This window comes from Bombyx mandarina, chromosome 06, assembly GCF_030267445.1.
Source record: "Bombyx mandarina strain Sakado chromosome 06, ASM3026744v2".
Classification (NCBI taxonomy): domain Eukaryota; kingdom Metazoa; phylum Arthropoda; class Insecta; order Lepidoptera; family Bombycidae; genus Bombyx; species Bombyx mandarina.
Genome location: NC_143213.1, coordinates 2173817 through 2194279, shown reverse-complemented (window position 1 = coordinate 2194279; position 20463 = coordinate 2173817). Strand labels below are relative to the sequence as shown.

Below are 20463 nucleotides of genomic sequence, written 5' to 3'. Positions count from 1 at the left end.
TGTATTACTACTGGTGGTAGGACCTGTGGTGAGTCCGCACGGATAGGTACCACCACCCCACCTTTCTGCCGGTTCGGCTTAAAGAGTGGTACAGCCGTTGTAACTATACCTACTTGAGACCTTAGAACTTATATCTCAAAGTGGCTGGCGCTTTTACGTTTTAGATGTCTATGGGCTCCAGTAAACACTTAACTCCAGGTGAGATGTGAGCTCGTCCACTCATCTGAGCTATAAAAAATAAATAAATAAAACCCGAGTGTCTAGTAATCATTTGATTCATTTTTGTGTTATTTTGTTTGACTAACGACAAACTACCAGATACGTAGGTAATGTCTGTGGTGTCCAATAACGGTAGTTTTCCAATTACAGAGCATAATGCGACTCAGTGACGCACAATGCCGAATTATGCTGAAGCTTAATTGGAACGTGAATTAGTTTTCAAATGCATCAGCAGAGTGCGCTAAGTTAGCACAGTTTTAATTAACATTGATTATTTCTAAGAAACTACGACGAAACGAAAGCCTTACAATTTTTTTCAACATTAAATAATATTACTAACGATAATATAAACAAAATTTCGATCAATGCCAACTTAAAGAAAAAACACTTGTCAATTTTCTGTCACTGAGTCGGTATCGATTGCGAGTATCACGCGAGAGCAGTACTTTTGAGAGTGCTCGATTGTGCGAAGCGTTGCTGTAGTTGGAACATTCAACGTTGAGCATTATGCCGCATAATGCGCTCTTGTGCTGTAATTGGAAAACTACCTAATTGTGCAAAAATAAAGATCCCAACACAATTTCGTCGTCCGACGTCTTAATTGATATTGGCTTGCGAATCTGCAACACGGACGAGCAAATACTTCGAAACGGATGTATTACACGGATTTAGCACGCGGCGTAACGTAGCATGCTCGCTGCGAATGGTACATCACGCTCAGTATCATCGTTCTGTACCCACCTTTATACTTCAGGCGCGAAAAGTATTAATTTCTAAACAGTTCACAAAATAAATTACACTCTACGGTTGCTTAGGGAAATTTACTACATTATCACTTAATGAACGTTAATGAATTGTTTGCTTAGTTTTTGTAATATCTTAAGTTAACTTAAAGTTAGCTTCTTAAGTGTTTAATCAAACACCTACTCAAATAATAGAACAAAAACAGTTTCTGCCGTTCGTGTATGACAGTTTTTTTTTGAGACGTTAATAATAAATTTATGAACGGTTTTTATCAAAACAATAAATCGTATCTCGATTTGTATCGGGTAACTGAACTTTAAAGGAGTCAAAACGACTGAAACAGTATCTTTTACAGACGCAGATAACCTTTTTGTAAGTTTTTTGCGCGTTTGCTACAGATAATCACATTTTTTTTTATTGCTTAGATGGTTGGACGAGCTCACAGCCCACCTGGTGTTAAGTGATCACTGGAGCCCATAGACATCTACAACGTAAATGCGCTACCCACCTTGAGATATAAGTTCTAAGGTCTCAGTATAGCTACAACGGCTGCCCCACCCCTTAAACCGAAACGCATTACTGCTTCACGGCAGGAATAGGTGGTACCCACCAGCGTGGACTCACAAGAGGTCCTACCACCACTAAAATTAATAATTATCATCATTAAAATTATCATCTAATCACATTAATAATTATCATCTAAAAAGATTATAATATACGATATTTATTACAGACTGATTGGAATAAAAGAGCAGCTTTTTTTTATGAATTGTTTTAGGAATTAACGGATGTCTAAATTAAAGACACATTATTATGTAACGGATTATTTATACGATTATCACATTATGAGGGTTCTCGATATTTTGTCGCTGTTCCAATCGCCACGATCGCGGGTAGAGGTAGATTGTTTCATTTTATACGCTTGGTTAGGAAATTGATGAAATTATCTTCAATTACGACAATCAAAAGTACCGTCTGATATAAAATTGTTCTAGATCTAACTTGTGTACGTGAATGGAGTCACTGATCATGGGACAAGCTTTCGATGTTCGATATTCGTTGTGAGACAATCGCTACGGGTCGGTAGTGCCCCAAGCGTATTTTTAATTTGTGAATTAAAAGAAATATGGTTTTTCAATTTTTTAGAGAGACACAGAGAGAGAAACAGATAAAGAGAGAGTATTCTTTACTGTACACCAAAAAACAAAAAACAATGTGAAACATTAAATACAAAAAACGTACAATTGGCGCAAGCAAAAGTCTTATCGTTAAGAGCGATCTCTTCCAGACAACCATCAGGTGGACAAGAATCATTTGGAAACGAGTTACACGCGGTATTAAGTAAATATATTTATACATACACACACACATATGCACATATATATGTTTTGTTTATTTAATATATATGTTCTTTATTCGAGTTGCACCTGAGGAGTTCTCGGACAGATGTCACGGCGCCCTCCGAGAAACATGGAAACACCTCGGAGGACACTCCACCTCAAAAAACAATAAATACTTACACAAATATTTTTTCCAGTAACTGACCATAGATAAGTTTGTTTTATTATCTATTCCAGATTGAGGCGGAATAAGATATTATACAATTATCTTCGTTATGACATAAGGGAAATGCACCGATCGTGTTTTATTTGGTTTTGTTATTTTCATCTCACAAGTTAATTTGTTTTTAACTCTTAATTTTAGTTAGAATTAAATATTGACGGTCATAAATTCGAGTCGCACATGTCAAATGGTCTTAAGAATTACGTGTATTATCTATGCAAATGGTCTGCTGTGCGTAATAAAAACTTATTCGTTATATAGATTAAGCGTAATCCTTTACGTCAAACGTTTATAATCGTCATGTTGGTTTCTCTGTATCTGTGCAGAAGCGGGTCATGGCGCTACGCCACACCGTATCACGTGTCAGATGTTTTGATGTTTTCTAAACTTTCCGATTCTAGTGCATTGACGTGCTAACAGCTGATCTATTCAGCATTTACGTAATAACCTGTTGGCTTAGCTTCGATTTAATGTTTCAAATAAAAAATTTTTTTTTTTTTCTTCTTCTTTTGGCAATAGCGTTTACTTTTTGCCAATGACGTAAATTAAAAGATTGGGAAACCAAGTTAAAATAGGATACGAAACATGAGAAACGACCAGATAAGTAGGAAGAAGTTTGAAACGGACAATAAAAATTTCATAAATATACATATATACACTTACAAATCAAATATTTAAACTTTAATATGGTTCTGAAGGATGAAAGATGACAATATTTTATAAAATATACATGGATACATAATTATACAGGATATACAGGTAGGAAAAGGAACATTAAGAGATATTAGATCATTCAGGAATGAGGAGCGGTCGTATAGAGGACATGAAAAGAAAATGTGATCTAGATCACATTTATCGGATTCACATTCACATATGTCAGTAGATACAATGCCTAATCTATTAAGATGAACAGGAGTGCAAACATGACCCAAACGCATTCTTATGATAGAAGAACATACTAGCTTATTGCATTTGACACGGAAAAACCATGGCTTTAATGAAATAATTGGCTGAAGGTTAAAATATCTCCTGCCTTTTGATTGACCAGTTTCAGTCCATAGTCTATTCCAGCGATCCTGAAGGTGAACTACAGGAAGAGCGCCTAGATCCTGGCAATAAACTTTATAAGGGAAAATGTCACCATCTTCCACGGCTTCATTAGCTAGTTGGTCTGCTTTTATATTACCAGCAATGTCACTATGACTAGGGATCCATACAAAGAGCACAGAAAGACCAAAATGATTGCATTTATTTAATAGATTTCTTATTTCTATGACAACAGAAGAAATATTTTTTGATTTAAATGGGAACCTATTGAGAGACTGTAAGGCACTTTTTGAATCAGAGAAAATTATTGTTTTTGGAAGTTTAAATAGAATAATATATTCAATAGCCTTAAAAATACCGTAACATTCCCCAGTAAACACTGATGTTTCCGGAGGAAGTTTGATTTTCTGTGATATTTTAAATTGAGCATGATAGACACCTACACCAACAGGATCAGAAGAGGAGTGTTTAGACGCGTCCGTGAAAATATGATGGTAATCAACCCAAACAGTATTTTTAAGAAGATTAAATGAAAATTTTGTACAAATATCGTGCTTGTTTAAATCAAAGTTAAAATGGATTTCTGGAAGAGACATTAATGCTTCAAAGCTAGTATTGAAAAGAGGGTAATTAATGGATCGATGAATAGGAGCTTTTATGTTAATAAATTTCTTAAAACTATTGATTAGACAAGGTGGTTTTTTATGTCTCCAATATGCAGATGTATCTATACAATGAGAAAGTTGCTGAAGTTTGTTATAAAGAGAGTGGTTAAGAAACTGAAAAGATCGGAATATAAATTTGTCTGCTAAATATTGACGACGTAGATATAGTGGAGGATCACCACATTCTACTTGAAGAGCATTGATAGGGCTTGACCGCATAGCACCAGAAACTATTCGTAAAGCTTTGGACTGTATGAGATCTAGCTTTTTAAATGCTTTAACACTCCCAGGCTCTAGCAAGAATGTACCATAATCTAACATACTTCTTATAAGTGCATTATATAACAATTTCATGCAAAAAGGGTGAGCACCCCACCTAACGCCTGACAAACATCTTAAAATATTAAGAGCACGTTCACATTTAGTATTTAGGTAATCACAATGTGGGATACCAGTCAGTTTCGAATCTAAGACAATTCCCAAAAACTTAACATTAGCTTTGACTGGAATCTGATTACCCTTGTAAAATATAGAGATAGGAGGAGGCCTTCTTGATCTCGTGAATAAAACTATTGTACTTTTTGCAGGTGATAGATCAAGGCCATTTAGGTCCAACCAAGTTTTTAAATTTATCATCGATTGTGTTATAGACGAACTAGCTTTTTCAATAGATTTATCACAACAGTAAATTAAAAGATCATCAGCATACTGAAGGACATTTACACTATTAAGTGATGATTTTAAATCTTGAGTATAAATATTATATAATATTGGACTAAGTACTGATCCCTGAGGAAGGCCCCTTGAAACAAGTCGAGTAATTGACTTCCCGTCATCTAGTTTCAGGACTATGTATCTTTCGGAAAGCATGTTTATGATAAACTTTGTTAATAGCAGTGGTATATTAAGTTGTAAAAGCTTACTCTTTAAAATACTTATCACTACGTTATCATACGCACAATTTATATCTAAGAACGCAGCTATTACTGATTTATTATTTGAGAATGATAATTGAATATCAGAAACGAATATGCTTAAACTATCAATAGTACTTTTCCCACGTCTGAAACCAAACTGGGATTCACATAATAGACCGTTATGCTCAACAAACCATTCTAAACGATTTTTTATAAGATGTTCTGTAATTTTCATCAAAACAGAAGAAAGTGCGATTGGGCGATAGGCAGAATGGTCTGAAGAGCACCTATCAGGTTTCAGAACGGGAATTATTTCTTGGCGTTTCCACGTGGAGGGGATGTTACCAGATGTCACTATGGAATTTATAAGAGATAAATAATAAAATAAAGCATCATCATTTAAATGAGAAATAAAGGAATAAGGTATACCGTCCAGTCCAGGAGCAGAATCCTTAACATGTGACAATACACCTTTTAATTCAGTGAGAGAAAATATACTGTTTAGACCAAAATAGTTATGATTATTTAAATTTTTTACAGGGTAGGGAATTGTTAAGTCTTCGGGAACGAAAGGAGGAGCTAATTTATCTAAAAAGCTATTAACTAAATGAGAAGGTATTGATTTTGGAGATGAATATTTGAATGCAGATCTAAACCTCCTTATATTTTGCCAGACAAGAGATGGTTTGACATCAGGTGATATTGAATAGCAGAAGATTTTCCAGCCATCAAATTTCTTTTTCTTTAGAAATTTTGAGGTTTCTGACATTATCTTTGTAAGAATTTCAAAATTCTCATCAGTGGAACATTCACAGTATGTAATTTCAGCATATTTTCTTCTCTTTACTGCCTGAGTGCATTCATTATCCCACCAAGGAGGAGAAGGAATAAAACCCAAAGAGCTATTTTTAATAGGAAAAATTTCATTGGCGACCTCAATAAATGTTCTTGCCAAAAAATCTGCACACTGAGATTCTGTACCTGGATTAATTTTTGGAAGTGTAATAATTTTGTTTTTTATTAGATCTCTATATAAATCCCAATCAGCATCATTAAGCTTATATTTTAGACGAGGAGAATATGTTTTATGTAATACTTTATTGTTGTTATTGCCGGTTGGAAATGATAATAATAATGGGAAGTGATCACTACCAAAAGTAGATCGCAATGGATCCCAAGACAAAGAAGAAGCAAGATTAGGTGTAGAGACTGTTAAATCTGGACAACTTGGGCCCTCGTCAGGATGAGAACGTCGAGTAGGGCGACCATCATTTAATATACACAAATTCACTGAATCAAATATATTTATTAATGTGTTACCATAACTATTAGAAGATAAGTAACCCCAGGATTCATGGCGACAGTTAAAATCGCCAAGGATCATAAAAGGCTTTGGAAGAATGTAAATGATATCTTTAATTTCATTCAAGATTGCAGAAGAAGGATGAGGTATATAAATAGATACATAACAGATATTTTCGACTAAAGCAGCAATAATAGAAAAATTATTACTGTGAGAAGGAGTAGAGAAGAGAGAAAAAGAAAGGGGGTGTTTCACAAGCATGGCTACTCCGCCATGCCCATCCACACGATCTTCCCTGAGACATGAATAACCACGAATCTTAAATAAAGATCCTGGTTTCAACCATGTCTCTTGAAGAGCACAGATATAAGGTTTATATTTATTTAATAAATAAATAAGATCACTTTTTTTAGGAGTGATGCTTTGACAATTCCATTGAAGAACTTTGTCCATTATTTGGTTTATAAATTTGAGTAATTGCAGAGACTAATAAGGCAGCGTTGGACGGTGTAAATTCATTCGATTGACTAAGAGATTTTATAAGAGAGATAATTAAATTAAGTACTGGGGTTTCCAATGGGTTTTCACTGTCTTTGTTAGTTAATGCACATCCATTGGAGGGTTGGGGAATATTAAAATCCCTTAAAATTTCTTGGTGAGCTGATTTGTCATACCCTTTGCTAAGTGTAGGTGGAGGCTTTGGTTTAACAAAAACAGTTTTTTTATATGAAGTACTACTGTTCATAGCTTTAGATGTAGGATGTTGATGCTGGGTTGGAAAAGTATTAGGAGTGATGTTAGGTGATGAGAGCAATGCATCTGCATAAGAAATTTGAGAGACAAATGGATGTAGCTTTGAAGCTTCTGAATAGGAAATACAGCTCTTAGCCATTGATTCCTTTATAGCTCTTTGTCTTTCATATTCTAAGCATTTTTTATCGGTTGCAATATGGGACCCCTTACATAGACAACAAGATATAAAATCTTCTTGAATGGAGCAGTTATCACCACTATGTCCTTGACCACATCTAAAACATCTTGGTTTAGATCTGCATTGAGATTTGACATGCCCAAACCGACAACAATTGTAGCATTGAATAGTAGGATATATATACAAGTCTACAGTAAGAGCAGTGTAGCACATATAAACACGTTTAGGCAAAATTTGGCCATCAAAAGTAAATACTACAGACTCAGTACATTTAAGATGGTTTTGTCCATCAATCATCATCTTCCGTTTTATTCTCCTAATTTTTATGATTGGACCGCAGCCAATAGGAACAGAAACATTATCTTTTATTTCCTCTTCGGACCACTCAGCTGGAACTCCTCTTACTATTCCTATTCTGCTCACAGAAAATGATGGAATAAAAGCCTTATATTTTTCACATTCTAAATTTTTGTTTTCAACAAAGTCATTTGCATCTTGATGCTTAGAAAAAGAAATGGATAATCTATTCCGGCCTATCCTTTTTAAACTTCCATTCACAATATTTTTAATAGAATTTCTTTTGAGAAAGCGTCCAAATGTAACTGGATGTAAAGTAATATTATCGTCGGGAGATGAAAATTGTTTTTGAATGTGAACAACATAAGGAGCAGCATCGGATGAGTTATATAACAGCCTTGCAACAGGGGGCTGTGGTTGTGGTGGAGAGTCTGTGTTATTGTTTTGTGTGGTCTCTACTACTATAGAAGAATTATTGCCGGAATCGACTTTGGAAAGTATTTGTTTACTAATTTCTACACATTGGCAATCACTTTCCTTAATATCTTTCTTATCACCACGGTGTTTTCGTCGTCTTTTATTACAGTGCCTGCAGATTCTGGGCAGAGCTGACACTCTTTTACGGCCACTAGATATCTGGGAAACTGAACCATCTGTATCCATGGTACTACCATCGTCATTATTTGAAATTGTCACTACATGACCTATATCGGGGGCTGTCCCCCCAGGATCACCCGGGGGGTCCATCATGTCATGAAGGAAAAGAGAAGAAAATAAAGCTTACCAATAGTATGAAATTTACACAGAATAAATAAAATTTAAACTTTAATACTAACTAACTACTAAAATATATACAAACTACAACTTATCTGATCTAAATATTAAAAAAGAAACAAAAGAAAAAAGAAAATTAACATGAAAATCAAAATAAAATGGAAAATTAACAAAAAGCACGTCCGACCGATTTGAGGTTTCCCAATCTCAATTCCAAATAAAACATTAATAATAACTAATATTGTAGTTGGCAACATCGATTTTCTGTCGCTGTTTTTTTTTCCGAAAATCTTACACTTTATTAACACAGTTGTACACTGTCGAGAAAAACGCCTTCGATTTCGAGCGACACATCCACCCGAGTACTCACGCTATCAGTCGAAAGCTTGCAAGGGTTGTCAAAACAGAAAAATAAAGTAAATGTAATTAATTTAATCAGTGATATACCTATTTATCTAATGATGTTCCTAATTACATTTAACTATGAACTGGATCCACCCAATCTTACTTATTTAAGGATTATTAAGGAAACTATGGTAATACTATATTTTGTAAAAAAAATTGTGACTGTAATCGTAATATATAAAAATACCTTCCCAAATTTAAGACTTAATGAACAATTTTAAAACGAATAAAATACCTATTAATATTATTGTAACAAAAAAAAAAAAAGGAACAGATATTTTTTTCTTAAGGGGAAGCTTGTGTTAATTTCCTATTTTCCTTCCTTCGATATTTTCCTGTTAACTTTGAAATTCTTACAGGGTCCTATTAGTAGTTTAGTATTAATCATTATGTTTTTAGTAGGTAGGTACTTAAGCTCGGTAAGTTCGATGATCTTATCGTCGGACGGGGCTCGAAACAGGCAACGGAGTCTACAATTATCAAACAGTGTTCTGTTTTTATCGCAAAATGTACGCACTAGGATATAATGACATAGTTTCTTGTCGCACAATATCTTATCTGATTTATCTGACGGATATTTTTTCCGATGTTCGGCTAATCACCAATTGACGTTTTAGATTGATATTGGCGACTGATGCAACAAAATGTAGGGCTTCGTCACTTTTGATAAGGATTTTTCAAATTCCAATAGGTTTAATAAAATGGGCATAATAATTAAAAAACCAAATTATTTTTTTCGTTGTCATATCGAGCACTGGGAGCCCATGACCTGAGTTACGGCGCTGGTCATCTGACCTGGCTCTAATGCGGTAAGATAAAACTGAGGTAATTAACGTAATCTCAACGAAATATTCCATACGGTATCAAGCGACAAGGGCAGTAATAATACTTCAAGTTGAAATTCAACGAATCACACTTTTAGGTCACGGTTTTCTTGGTATAAAACATCAAAACATATACAATGGAAATATTTTAAATCCTATTTTAACATTGAAGAACGTTTTTCTAATTAGAAAAACAATAAAAACATTACGGAATATTTAATAGTTCGTAACTAAACTAATTTTTATCAAATTCATCGTAATCCCTACAAAGCGGAAGATGTAGGAAATTTTATATTGCTTTCTGGAGCATATTTTTTTTATTTCTTTATTGCTTAGATGTGTGGACGAGCTCACAGCCCACCTGGTGTTAAGTGGTTACTGGAGCCCATAGACATCTACAACGTAAGTGCGCCACCCACCTTGAGATATAAGTTCTATGTTCTCAAGTATAGTTACAACGGCTGCCCCACCGTTCAAACCGAAACGCATTACTGCTTCATGGCAAAAATAGCAAGGGTGGTGGTGCCTACCCGCACGGACTCACAAGAGGTCGTACTACCAGTATAAATAGTGCAATGGCAGCTGACTGAGCGCAACAGGGCTGCTAGGCTAGGTTAGTATACATGGTAAGAAGTAGAATACCAATTGATTCTTTTTTAATGAGAGTAGACATAAAACCTATCGTATGGCCAGTTATAAAAAAAACACAAAAAAAGAAAAAGAACAAAAAAAGAAGACTATCGCCGACTATACCGCGCGCATTGTACACGCACACGCCGCTTGTTTTTTCACCTAAATATTTGAATGGACTGGATACCTACTACTTTTCTATTAAATTACGAACTCTTACTGACAATCATACTCGTCGTTGCGCGAGTGGTATACCAGTTTTGTGAACAAACAATTTAGAAGAGTGCCGTCAAGTCGTCACGCCTGTCGCCACCATTACGCGTCGTCCAATAGTCACGTTCCTTGGATTCTGCAGCCTGTAAGAAGCCAGCGACGGATTGGCAGGTACGTCTACTTCTCATTACCTATCCCTGTCCTTTCCCTCTTTTTGTTCATCTCTTAGCGATACTCGCCCCCGCAGAAACTTCCAAAATTTAGGAAAAGCGCACCGCCGTGGTGAAAATTTGTAAAGAGTTTTTCCCACTACTATGTACATAGTTCATATTATAGTTATCGCATACAAACACTGTTGATCTTATTTTAAGCAGTATGTATAGTAGATGATCTTGTATCAATAATCTATAAAGCTTACACTATATACATAGCTTCTACGAAATTCAAATGTAAAGTAAAATTTGCGAGAGTTAAAACATCGCTTTGAGATTTCAGTAGGCAGCGGCTTGGCTGTGCCCCTGACATTGCTGATGCCCATGAGCGACGATGACTACTTACTACAGTGACTCGTATGTTCTCGTATGCCTATAACTGTAATAAAAAAACACATAAGTTTCGTGACATCATTATATTTAAAATGAGAGGAATCGAAAGTTTCGATCGAAGATTTGATTTTGTACAATTTCAGTATGTCGTTTCATGTAAGTTTCTTTCATTATATGGATGGACGAGCTCATGGTCCACAACCAAGTGATTCTAAGAGTTCATATATATAGCATGGTAGCCACCATCAGAATCAGAAGGCACAATTAACGTGCGACAGAAATAAGCTGGAAGGCGATATTCACATTTGTACACTCACAATCCTCCACCAAAAAAATGTCAGAACCACTGGCCCTGGTCGTCGTCTAAGGCGGTTGAATGAGCTAACTGATTCTTTTATTTTCGGGCATGAGGTCGAACTTCATTTGAAGTTTCCGCGCCTAGGGGCAACGTCTGCAGATGTTTGAAACAGACCGCGGGTCCAAGGATGCCCTTTAGGGCCTCACCGACCAACACGTCGGTCCCCGCGGTACGGTGTCCCGTCAGGCCGTCCGGGCGATGACATTGGTGTTCCAGGATACCTCGCTGGGTCAGAACCAGACAAACTCACGGTCTACCTGTTATTAAGTTGATACCAGATCCAATGCACATCAACAATGTTAATGCCACCTACTATGTACCGCATTTTTCACAAAAGTCCTAAGTCTCAATTCTATAGTACACAGTGAATAAATATATAGTGAAAGCTTAATGACATATGCCTAGTAAATCTGAAATAACTAAGACGGGTTTCCATGGATTTTTTGACAAATGACTCGAGTTTCCACCGCTGGGATTGAAAATTATCAAAACTACACATAAATCATGTTTATCAGTCAAAAGTCAGATTATCTACATTAGCTGTAGTAGGTCTATCTAGAATATTTATTTCATAGCTGATTGCGTTATCCAAATCAGTCAAACGATAAGATTTTATACGAAAATATGATATGATGAGATATGTTTGTGGGCGTGTGAGATAATGTTGTTGATGTAACAAATGCCCGTTATTGTATTTTTTGTTTACTTCAAGCGGCTATCTAGCTGCTAGCGTATTGTGACGTAGAGAAGATGGTTTATAGCTTCGTGCAGTTTTTAGATAAGATTACTTTAAAACAGTTTAAACATTGAGCTCGTCATAATAACCGGTTTGAAGGAGTCCTATGTCCAGTAGTGGACGTGCGTGGGCTGAAAAAAATATTTAGTTATTTGTTTTTCTTCTATTTACTCTTGAGTTGACGCGTTAGGTCGGATCCTGACGAGATTATACGAGACCTTGAAACCACAGCATGCATTTTTTATGAATGAGGGATTACTGGTGTCCCGGAGGCGTTTCCAGTTTCACCAGGACAGCAGGGCGAGCAAAGGCTCAGCCATGAGGGAATCTCTGCGTCACAACACGCGACCAGTAGAGATAACAAATATATATAAACAGTAATACTAATAATAAAACACATACGTAGGTTGGTTGATAAAATTTGAACATCAAACTTATTTTTTTACAATGATTATCTTTGATTTTTTTTCTACCCTAAAAAACTAATCGACAAAAGATTTTTTTCGTAATTACCGCGTTATCGAGCACGTGTTTGTTAAATTACTTCCGACATCACGTTGCCATCTGCTATTAGATTATTTTGCTGTAGTTTTTAAACGAAGGACGGGGGTTATCACGACCCTCAGTCTTGAGGAAACCGAAGCGAGAACTTTTTCAATTATATGAACATTTCGACGATGGAGTCCTTGTAGAAAGACATGTCATGGGACATGTCCCAACAAGATAAATTAATTGAATACCCAGTGACACCTTGGGATATGAAAGTTTCAATCAAACAATTACTACCTGCTACCGGAATGATGAGAAAATAATAAGGAGCTGACTGCAATCGGTTACACTACAGAAAGAAACCTTACGAGACAAATAAGTTACGTAGGTCTCAGTATAGTTACGACTGCCCCACCCTTCAAATCGAAAATCAATACTGCTTTCACGCAGAAATAGGCGGGCTGGTGATATCTACCCGTGCGGACTCACAAGAGGTCCTACCACCAGTAACTACGCAAATTATAATGTTGCGGATTTGTTTTTTATTACACGATCTTATTCCTTCACCGTGGAAGTCAATCGTGAACATTTGTTAAGTACGTATTTCATTAGAAAAAAATGTTACCCGACCTGCGAGGTTCGAACACTGGTACATCGCTCGATACGAATGCACCGGACGTCTTATCCTTTAGGACATGACTACTACACAAGGGGAATATAGATATAGCGGGAGGGTGATGGGAGAGATGTGCTCTGCATCAAACTCTTCACTCTCCTCCCTTTGCATTTTCATGCGTTCTGTCTCGCCAACTGTTTGAAAACTTTCCCCCTAAAGCAATTTAAAAAATCACTAAATTCAAAACAAAACTCCCCAACGACGGACCAAGTATTTATTCATTACAATATAAGTAAAGAAATAAATAAAAATAATAAATAATTAGTTAATAACAATAGTTATTTAGTATTTTTAAGTATTTTTCTATATAAAATTTTATCCCTAAAAATATCCCTAAAAAATTTCACCGCCTAAAAAAATCCCTGTATAGATTTTTTCCCCCTAAATTTGGGGGGAAAACCCCGGAGTTGGCATCACTGGGACGCGGGTAAACAGAACGCCAGGAGGTTTTTAGTTCGTTCGAATCCGACATGCCCCACCCGCCATCCCCAGTGGAGGGTGAAAGTCCGGCGATTTCCACCTGGCCAAAAGAAAAAACCTAGGTACATATATCAAATGTGGCTTGCTAGTGATGCACGTACTGTGAGAGGATAAAAGGTAGAAGATTTAAGCTGGTGGTAGGACCTCTTGTGAGTCCGTACGGGTAGGTACCACTACCCTACCTATTTTTGCCGTAAAGCAGTAATGCGTTTCGGTTGGAAGGGTGGGGTAGCCGTTGTAACTATACTTAGATTTTAGAACTCATATCTCAAGGTGGGTGGCGCATTTAAGTTGTAGATGTCTATAGGCTCCAGTAACCACTTAACACCAGGTGGGCTGTGAGCTCGCCCACCCATCTAAGCAATAAATCTAAGCAAAAAAAAAGCTAAAATATACTCCTCGGAGAGAAAATTCTCCCTTGGTTGGGGAGGGGGTTGAAGAAAATCTGTGCAAGGAAAGTAGTTTAATCTATGCTAGATTCAGATTGAGCAAATATATTTAGCAATAATAATAATAATAATAGTATTTCCAAGGGGATTTAAACTAAGTATCCAGTTGCTTATAGAGAGAGAGAGAGAGAGAGAGAGAGAGAGAGAGATAATTTTTTCTTTATTGTACACCAAAAAACAAATAAACAGTGCGATACATTAAAAACAAAAAAGTACAATTGACGGTCTTATCGCTAAGAGCGATCGCTTCCAGACAACCATCAGGTGGACAAGAATCATTTGGAAACGAACTACGCGCGGTGTACCATTCCAGTGAAATGCATATTATACATATATGTACACATACATATACACATACATATCTCCGTAAATATACATACAATTAATACAAAGTATTATAATATAATAATAATGATTTAAAAAAAAAAAAATTACCATATACCATACCATATATACCATATTGATAAGAAATATATTCCACATATTGCGAAACTCAGTACGCTATTTACCTCATTCACGTTTTAAAAGACTGCGCACTTTATTAAGCGAAAAAAAAAAACGTTTGATAAATCTATTTTCGGATAACTGAGTCAGTGTGAGCGTCAGATGATCGTATTAATTTTAATTAATACGGAGGCGTGGTACCTTATTAAAACGTTTTTAATACTATCATCGTGTTATAGGAGATAGCGTAAATTGAAATATGGCGCGATTATTGCAAACAATTTTTTGTATTACATACGAGATTGTATATTTAAATTAATGTCTGTGAGTGAGTTTTTTCGTGATTTATATTCTTTTTATTTATAAAATGACTGGACGAGCTTACGCCGTTGGTTACCGGATCCCATAGAGATCAACACCATAAATACTGCCATTCACCTTGAGACATGAGTTCTAAGTCTTAGTTTTTCAGGACAACGGCTTCCTCCCCTTTTGAACCGAAACGCATTACTGCTTTACGGCAGAAATAGGCAGAGCGGTGCTGCCTATCGGGACGGGCCCACAAGACACCATAGCATCATCATCATCATCATCAACAGCCCACAGTCGTCCACTGCTGGACACAGGCCTCTCCCAATCCACCACTGAGCCCGGTTTACGGTTCTCCTCATCCACCTCTAGCCGACTAGCGTTCGGAGGTCATCGCACCACCTAGCCAGGGGGCGTCCCACGTTACGCTACCCTACGTTATCCTACCACCAGCTGTGTATTCGTGTCTTTAAATGCCATTGTGCGTTCCTCCTAGCCCCCAAACTGAATGATCTTCTTGGATGACCTTTCCATTATGCTTAACTCAGCGAGTTTCAGTTTTATCTTCAACTTCAGTCTTAATTTTGGACCGGAATCGTAATCTTGCGAAAACTACTTACCCTAAAGAGTCTATCTATCCTCTACTTTAAAACTGTGTTCTACATGTTCAATCTTAGGTTAATGAGTTCGTATGACGTCATAAAGTATCCAAATTACTGAAACATAATTTTGATTAAATATTAATCATTATTACATCATCTCACTTATCTTGAGAGAGCTTGAATTTAGGAGTAATGGTGTTTAATTTAATGGAAAGGTTTGACCTCCTTCTTTTTTTTTGTTTTTTTATTTCCCTACCTACACTGATAGCCTTGAGAGGCTATTTCAGCTTCTCCTTGACGTTTAGGTGAGCTCACAGGGCTCAAACCGGAGTGTTGCTAAGACTGACCTTAACAAGAGCAGTGCTTCGCAGAATCTATCACCGGATTGGAGACGCGACCCACTGAGAAGATCCGGCGAGAAACTCAGTGGGCTGTGTCTGTGGGTTAATTTACTCGTCGAGCCCTTCGTCACAAGCGACGGGTTCGGCGATGACGGTGATTGGTGCTTGACGTACCTAAAAGCACCGGTAATGGATCGGGAGGATCCGTAATGACGTGTTTAGGGCCCTCCTTCATGATGAACCGGCCTTTGACTAGATTTTGATACTATTCTACTCTATTTTCGCTGTTAGCCACGCATCTTTATTTTCATTTCACAATAATATTTACAAAACCTATCATCTTGTAAATACCTTTGTATTTACAAAATGGTATTTGTACACCAATTAGTTCATTCACCTCCATCTAAGGGTGCATTAAAATGCATAGCGTACATATGACGACTGACGTCAGATCGTTCACAATCGAATGTCTTGTGTATGCATTATTCGGGTGGTAGATTCGGAGAAACTCTCCTCTTGCTAGGGCAGGTGTTAGCAAAGTCTTTCAGCCTGAAAGAATAGCTGGAATAACCCTACGAGGCTACAGGCGATTAGGAACTACCAGAACTATATTATAAAAATATAAGACGGCACACATTAGTACCACCACCCTGCTTATTTCTGCCGTGAAGCGGTAATGCGTTTCGGTTTGAAGGGCGGTGCAGCCGTTGTAACTATACTTGAGACCTTAGAACTCATATCTCAAGGTGGGTGGCGCATTTACGTTGTAGACGTCTATGGGCTCCGGTAACTACTTAGCACCAGATGGGCTGTGAGCTCGTCCACCCATCTTAGCAATTAAAAAAAACTTAGCAAATTATTTAATGTTAATTAACCTAAGTCATCCGTGACTACGAAAACTGAATTATCAAAATGTCGGAAATCATTAACGCGAAATTAAACCGTAAAAGTAATCTTAATTATGTATAAATGTAAGACTCGGAAAAACCGAAGAAGATATTACATGTTACGTACCTAATAAGAGTCGGCTTACTTGTTCTATATTATTTACCAAAGCTAATAGCATTGTTAGGTCATATTTGTGGTTAGTAACATTCGTAAATATAGATTGGTATATAGCCAGCGCAAAACAATTATTCCACATCGTACAAAATGAGCTGAGTAATCCAAATCAGTGGCAAACATCTGGCAACCGAAAAGGCATCTCGCAGAAGGAAGCGGCGGGGCGAGTGAGGGAAAGCTCTCCTCATTACGCAGAAACCCGCCGCCGCCGAGCAGGGGGTCGGGACCGGGGTCGTATCCGTGACCTGGCCCCCTAAGAGCTAGGGGTCCCACCCGTTTTGTGCTGGGAGAGACCCAGACGTGGGGTGGCGTGCTTGGCACGCTCACCCGCAATAGGAAGCCGGGTGATGGTAGACCGCGTTCCCCCGACCGCTCTGGGGGAAGGTGTAACGCGGCGCCATCAAAGCGGGCTCTCGGCCCGCTGAACGAGGGAACCGGTGGTCGTGTCGCTGGCGGCCACCGGTCCGGCGTCCGTGGGACGGTGGGATGGATGTAATGTGCTCTGCGTCAACCCTGTCCCGCCGTTTCAATAGCCTCGACTGGGCTCCGGCCCGGTCCGAGGTAGGGCGCCGGTTGTGAGCGGCAGGAGTTTTTAGTGGGTTCAACTCCCACATACCCCACCTGCCGCGCGGGTGGGGATCCGGCGATTTTCTCCTGTGGAAAAAAAAAAAAAAAAAAAAAACCGAAAAGGCGCCAATAATGTAAAATAATTAAAAAAAAAGATATTCTGAAACAGGCCAGTTCTTTAACCTAGTTAGATAAACAGAAAAGAGGTCTAAAGTCTTGATTCTTGGCATATTCGTAGAAACCCCAAGGATACTCGAATCACATTGACCCGATTACCGTAGAGCTAAAAGTGCGTCATAGATGTATAGTAATCGATAATTTAAATAATGCCTATAAGGAAATTCCTGTTAAGGTTAAATCTGCACAATCATATATTACTAAAAATCAAAGCCCCGAAGGTACCGCGTACTGCGATCTTAATTTATATTCATTAGAGGGTGACGACCTCGGCCAACTTATATGATACTTCTATAAGGCTTTCCTCTTCGCTGTGTTTCTACTTATGGTTTTATACGCATTAGTTCGCTCAGTGTGCTTAGTGCGAGTTTTTTAACGTTCTGGATAGCGTAAAAGTTAACTCGAATTTGTATGTAGTCGGAACGTTTGCATATGTTTGCCGCCAGAGGCGCTGTTTCAACTGAGTTAACTTTTACGTTATAGAGAACGTTAAAAAACTCGCAATAAACACGAAGCACACGTCTCGCTCAGATACCGTTGGTTTTTGTGAAAAATATCAGCACAAATCACGCGGCTGCACTAGGCTATGTCAGGCAAACATTAAGGGACTGCTGATCAATAGCCTTTGCAGTAGGCACTTGGAAGGAGAAAAAAAATTATATATAATGGTATAAAATGTAAATAATGATAGTTATGTGTTAGATTTTTTTAAGTTACTAACATAGATTATAAGTAATAATTACTAACAAAATGTTATGGTTTAAAAAAAAAAAACTGAAATAAAGTATTAATAATAATAATAATAATTAACAAAGATTTACATCATACATTTACGTTGACTGACAGTGGCGTATGATAACAGGAAAGTGTCACACATAAAAAAAACTTAGGGTTTAATTTCGATTTTTTTTATGTAATTATTTCAGAAATTACGAATGCTTTAAAACATAATAATAAAACAAAGCGAGATTAAAGTGTAAAAATAAGTAAGTAATCTTATGATCATGATTCGCGAAAATATATAAAAACAACATTCAATACGTCTTTCAAACAAGGGCGGATCCAGCTTTGGCGTCAGGAGGGGGTCACATAGTCAAATTTAGTTGCGTTCGTTCCCAAACGTTTGTCATTATAGAAAATTATTATATTATATTAAATTAATTAAATATTGAAGCTATGTAGTTACATAAAATCTGTATGGTGACAAAATATATAAATAAAATCATTATGTTCAATTAGTGGTCCATCTAAGTTATGGACCCAGTTCAGGGGGTGGTCATGACCCCCATGACCCTTCCCCTGGATCCGCCATTGCTTTCAAATCTTAATTAGTTACTAGTGGTAGAGTATGTTACATACTTCCCTGGCTTAGAGGATACAGTGATCAAATAGGTGGTTCACAAAGGGTGAGGCCGCTTCATTGCACTGCAAAGTGGTTCACCCTTGTGATTGTCTCTAATGCCCAACACTCGGACGCGTAATTTTTGGTAGTGGGGACTGTGTTTGCCGCATCCCCCCTAAATTGGTAAGGTATGCTACGACCCTACACGGATGAGTACCGCTATTATTTGTCGAACTTTAATTGAGTCGTCTATTATCAAAGGTGGCAATCTGTGCATTTGGACAAAAAAAAATTATTGATATTTCAATACAGATTAACTTGAATATAATCGTCTCCTTAATACTTAACCTGTTATTTATCTAAGATGTCGTTCAGAAGAGTTTTGTGACTGCCAATGGAATACAAAGTCAATAATTCGTTTTTCTGATTTACCAATAATTATCCAAAAGTCACATTGCCGGCTTTGATAATAGTCGACTCAATTATGAGTTATGCTTGTTTAATAAAACGGAAGACGATCCTCCATTTTCATTGTTAAAGTTAAGAATTAATCTCCATATTCGGTATGTGAGAAAGATTTCTACGCTATAGATAATACTAGCATCCCTTTTCCATTCAAAGGCGCATCCTTCCGAGACAGAAATCGGAAAGAAGTTTGAATACAAGGTTATAAAACCAACATATAAATAATTTGATGAATTGAACGTAGAATTGGACAACTGAATCAAACTGATAACCTAAGATCGCCATCATCAATGCAATAAACATTTTAGTCGTCGTGGCCTAACGGATAAGACGTCCGGTGCATTCGTGTTGAGCGATGCACCGGGTGTTCGAATCTCAGGCGGGTACCAATTTTTCTAATGAAATACGTACTCAACAAATGTTCTCGATTGATTTCCACGGTGAAGGAATAACATCGTGTAATAAAAATCAAACCCGCAAAATTATAATTTGCGTAATTACTGATGGTAGGACCTCTTGTGAGTCCGCGCGGGTGGGTATCACCACCCTGCCTATTTCTGCCGTGAAGCAGTAATGCGTTTCGGTTTGAAGGGTGGGGCAGCCGTTGTAACTTACTTGAGAGCTTAGAACTTATTTCTCAAGGTGGGTGGCGCATTTACGTTGTGGATGTCTATGGGCTCCAGTAACCACTTAACACCAGGTGGGCTGTGAGCTCGTCCACCAATCTAAGCAATAAAAAAAAAACATCGCTCTGTGTGCTTAGTGGGAGTTTGTTAACGTTCTCGATAGCGTAAAAGTTAACTCAAATTTGTATGGTGTTGAAACGTTTGCCTACGTTTGCCGCTAGGAACGCTGTTCCAACTGCATACAAATTTGAGTTAACTTTTAA

General features: G+C 37.3%; 1 long non-coding RNA gene and 1 other non-coding gene across 2 annotated transcripts; one reads left to right on the top strand and one right to left on the bottom strand.

The window, feature by feature from the left end:
• Window positions 1-336: 336 nt before the first annotated feature.
• LOC149502778 (uncharacterized) lies at window positions 337-779 on the bottom strand. Its single transcript, XR_016323233.1, has 2 exons — window positions 560-779; window positions 337-522 (listed from the first exon to the last, which is right to left on the bottom strand). It is a non-coding gene; the product is annotated as an uncharacterized LOC149502778 (long non-coding RNA).
• An 18343-nt stretch (window positions 780-19122) lies between these two features.
• LOC114240053 (U1 spliceosomal RNA) lies at window positions 19123-19286 on the top strand. Its single transcript, XR_003624479.2, has one exon. It is a non-coding gene; the product is annotated as a U1 spliceosomal RNA (small nuclear RNA).
• The last annotated feature ends 1177 nt before the right edge of the window (window positions 19287-20463 follow it).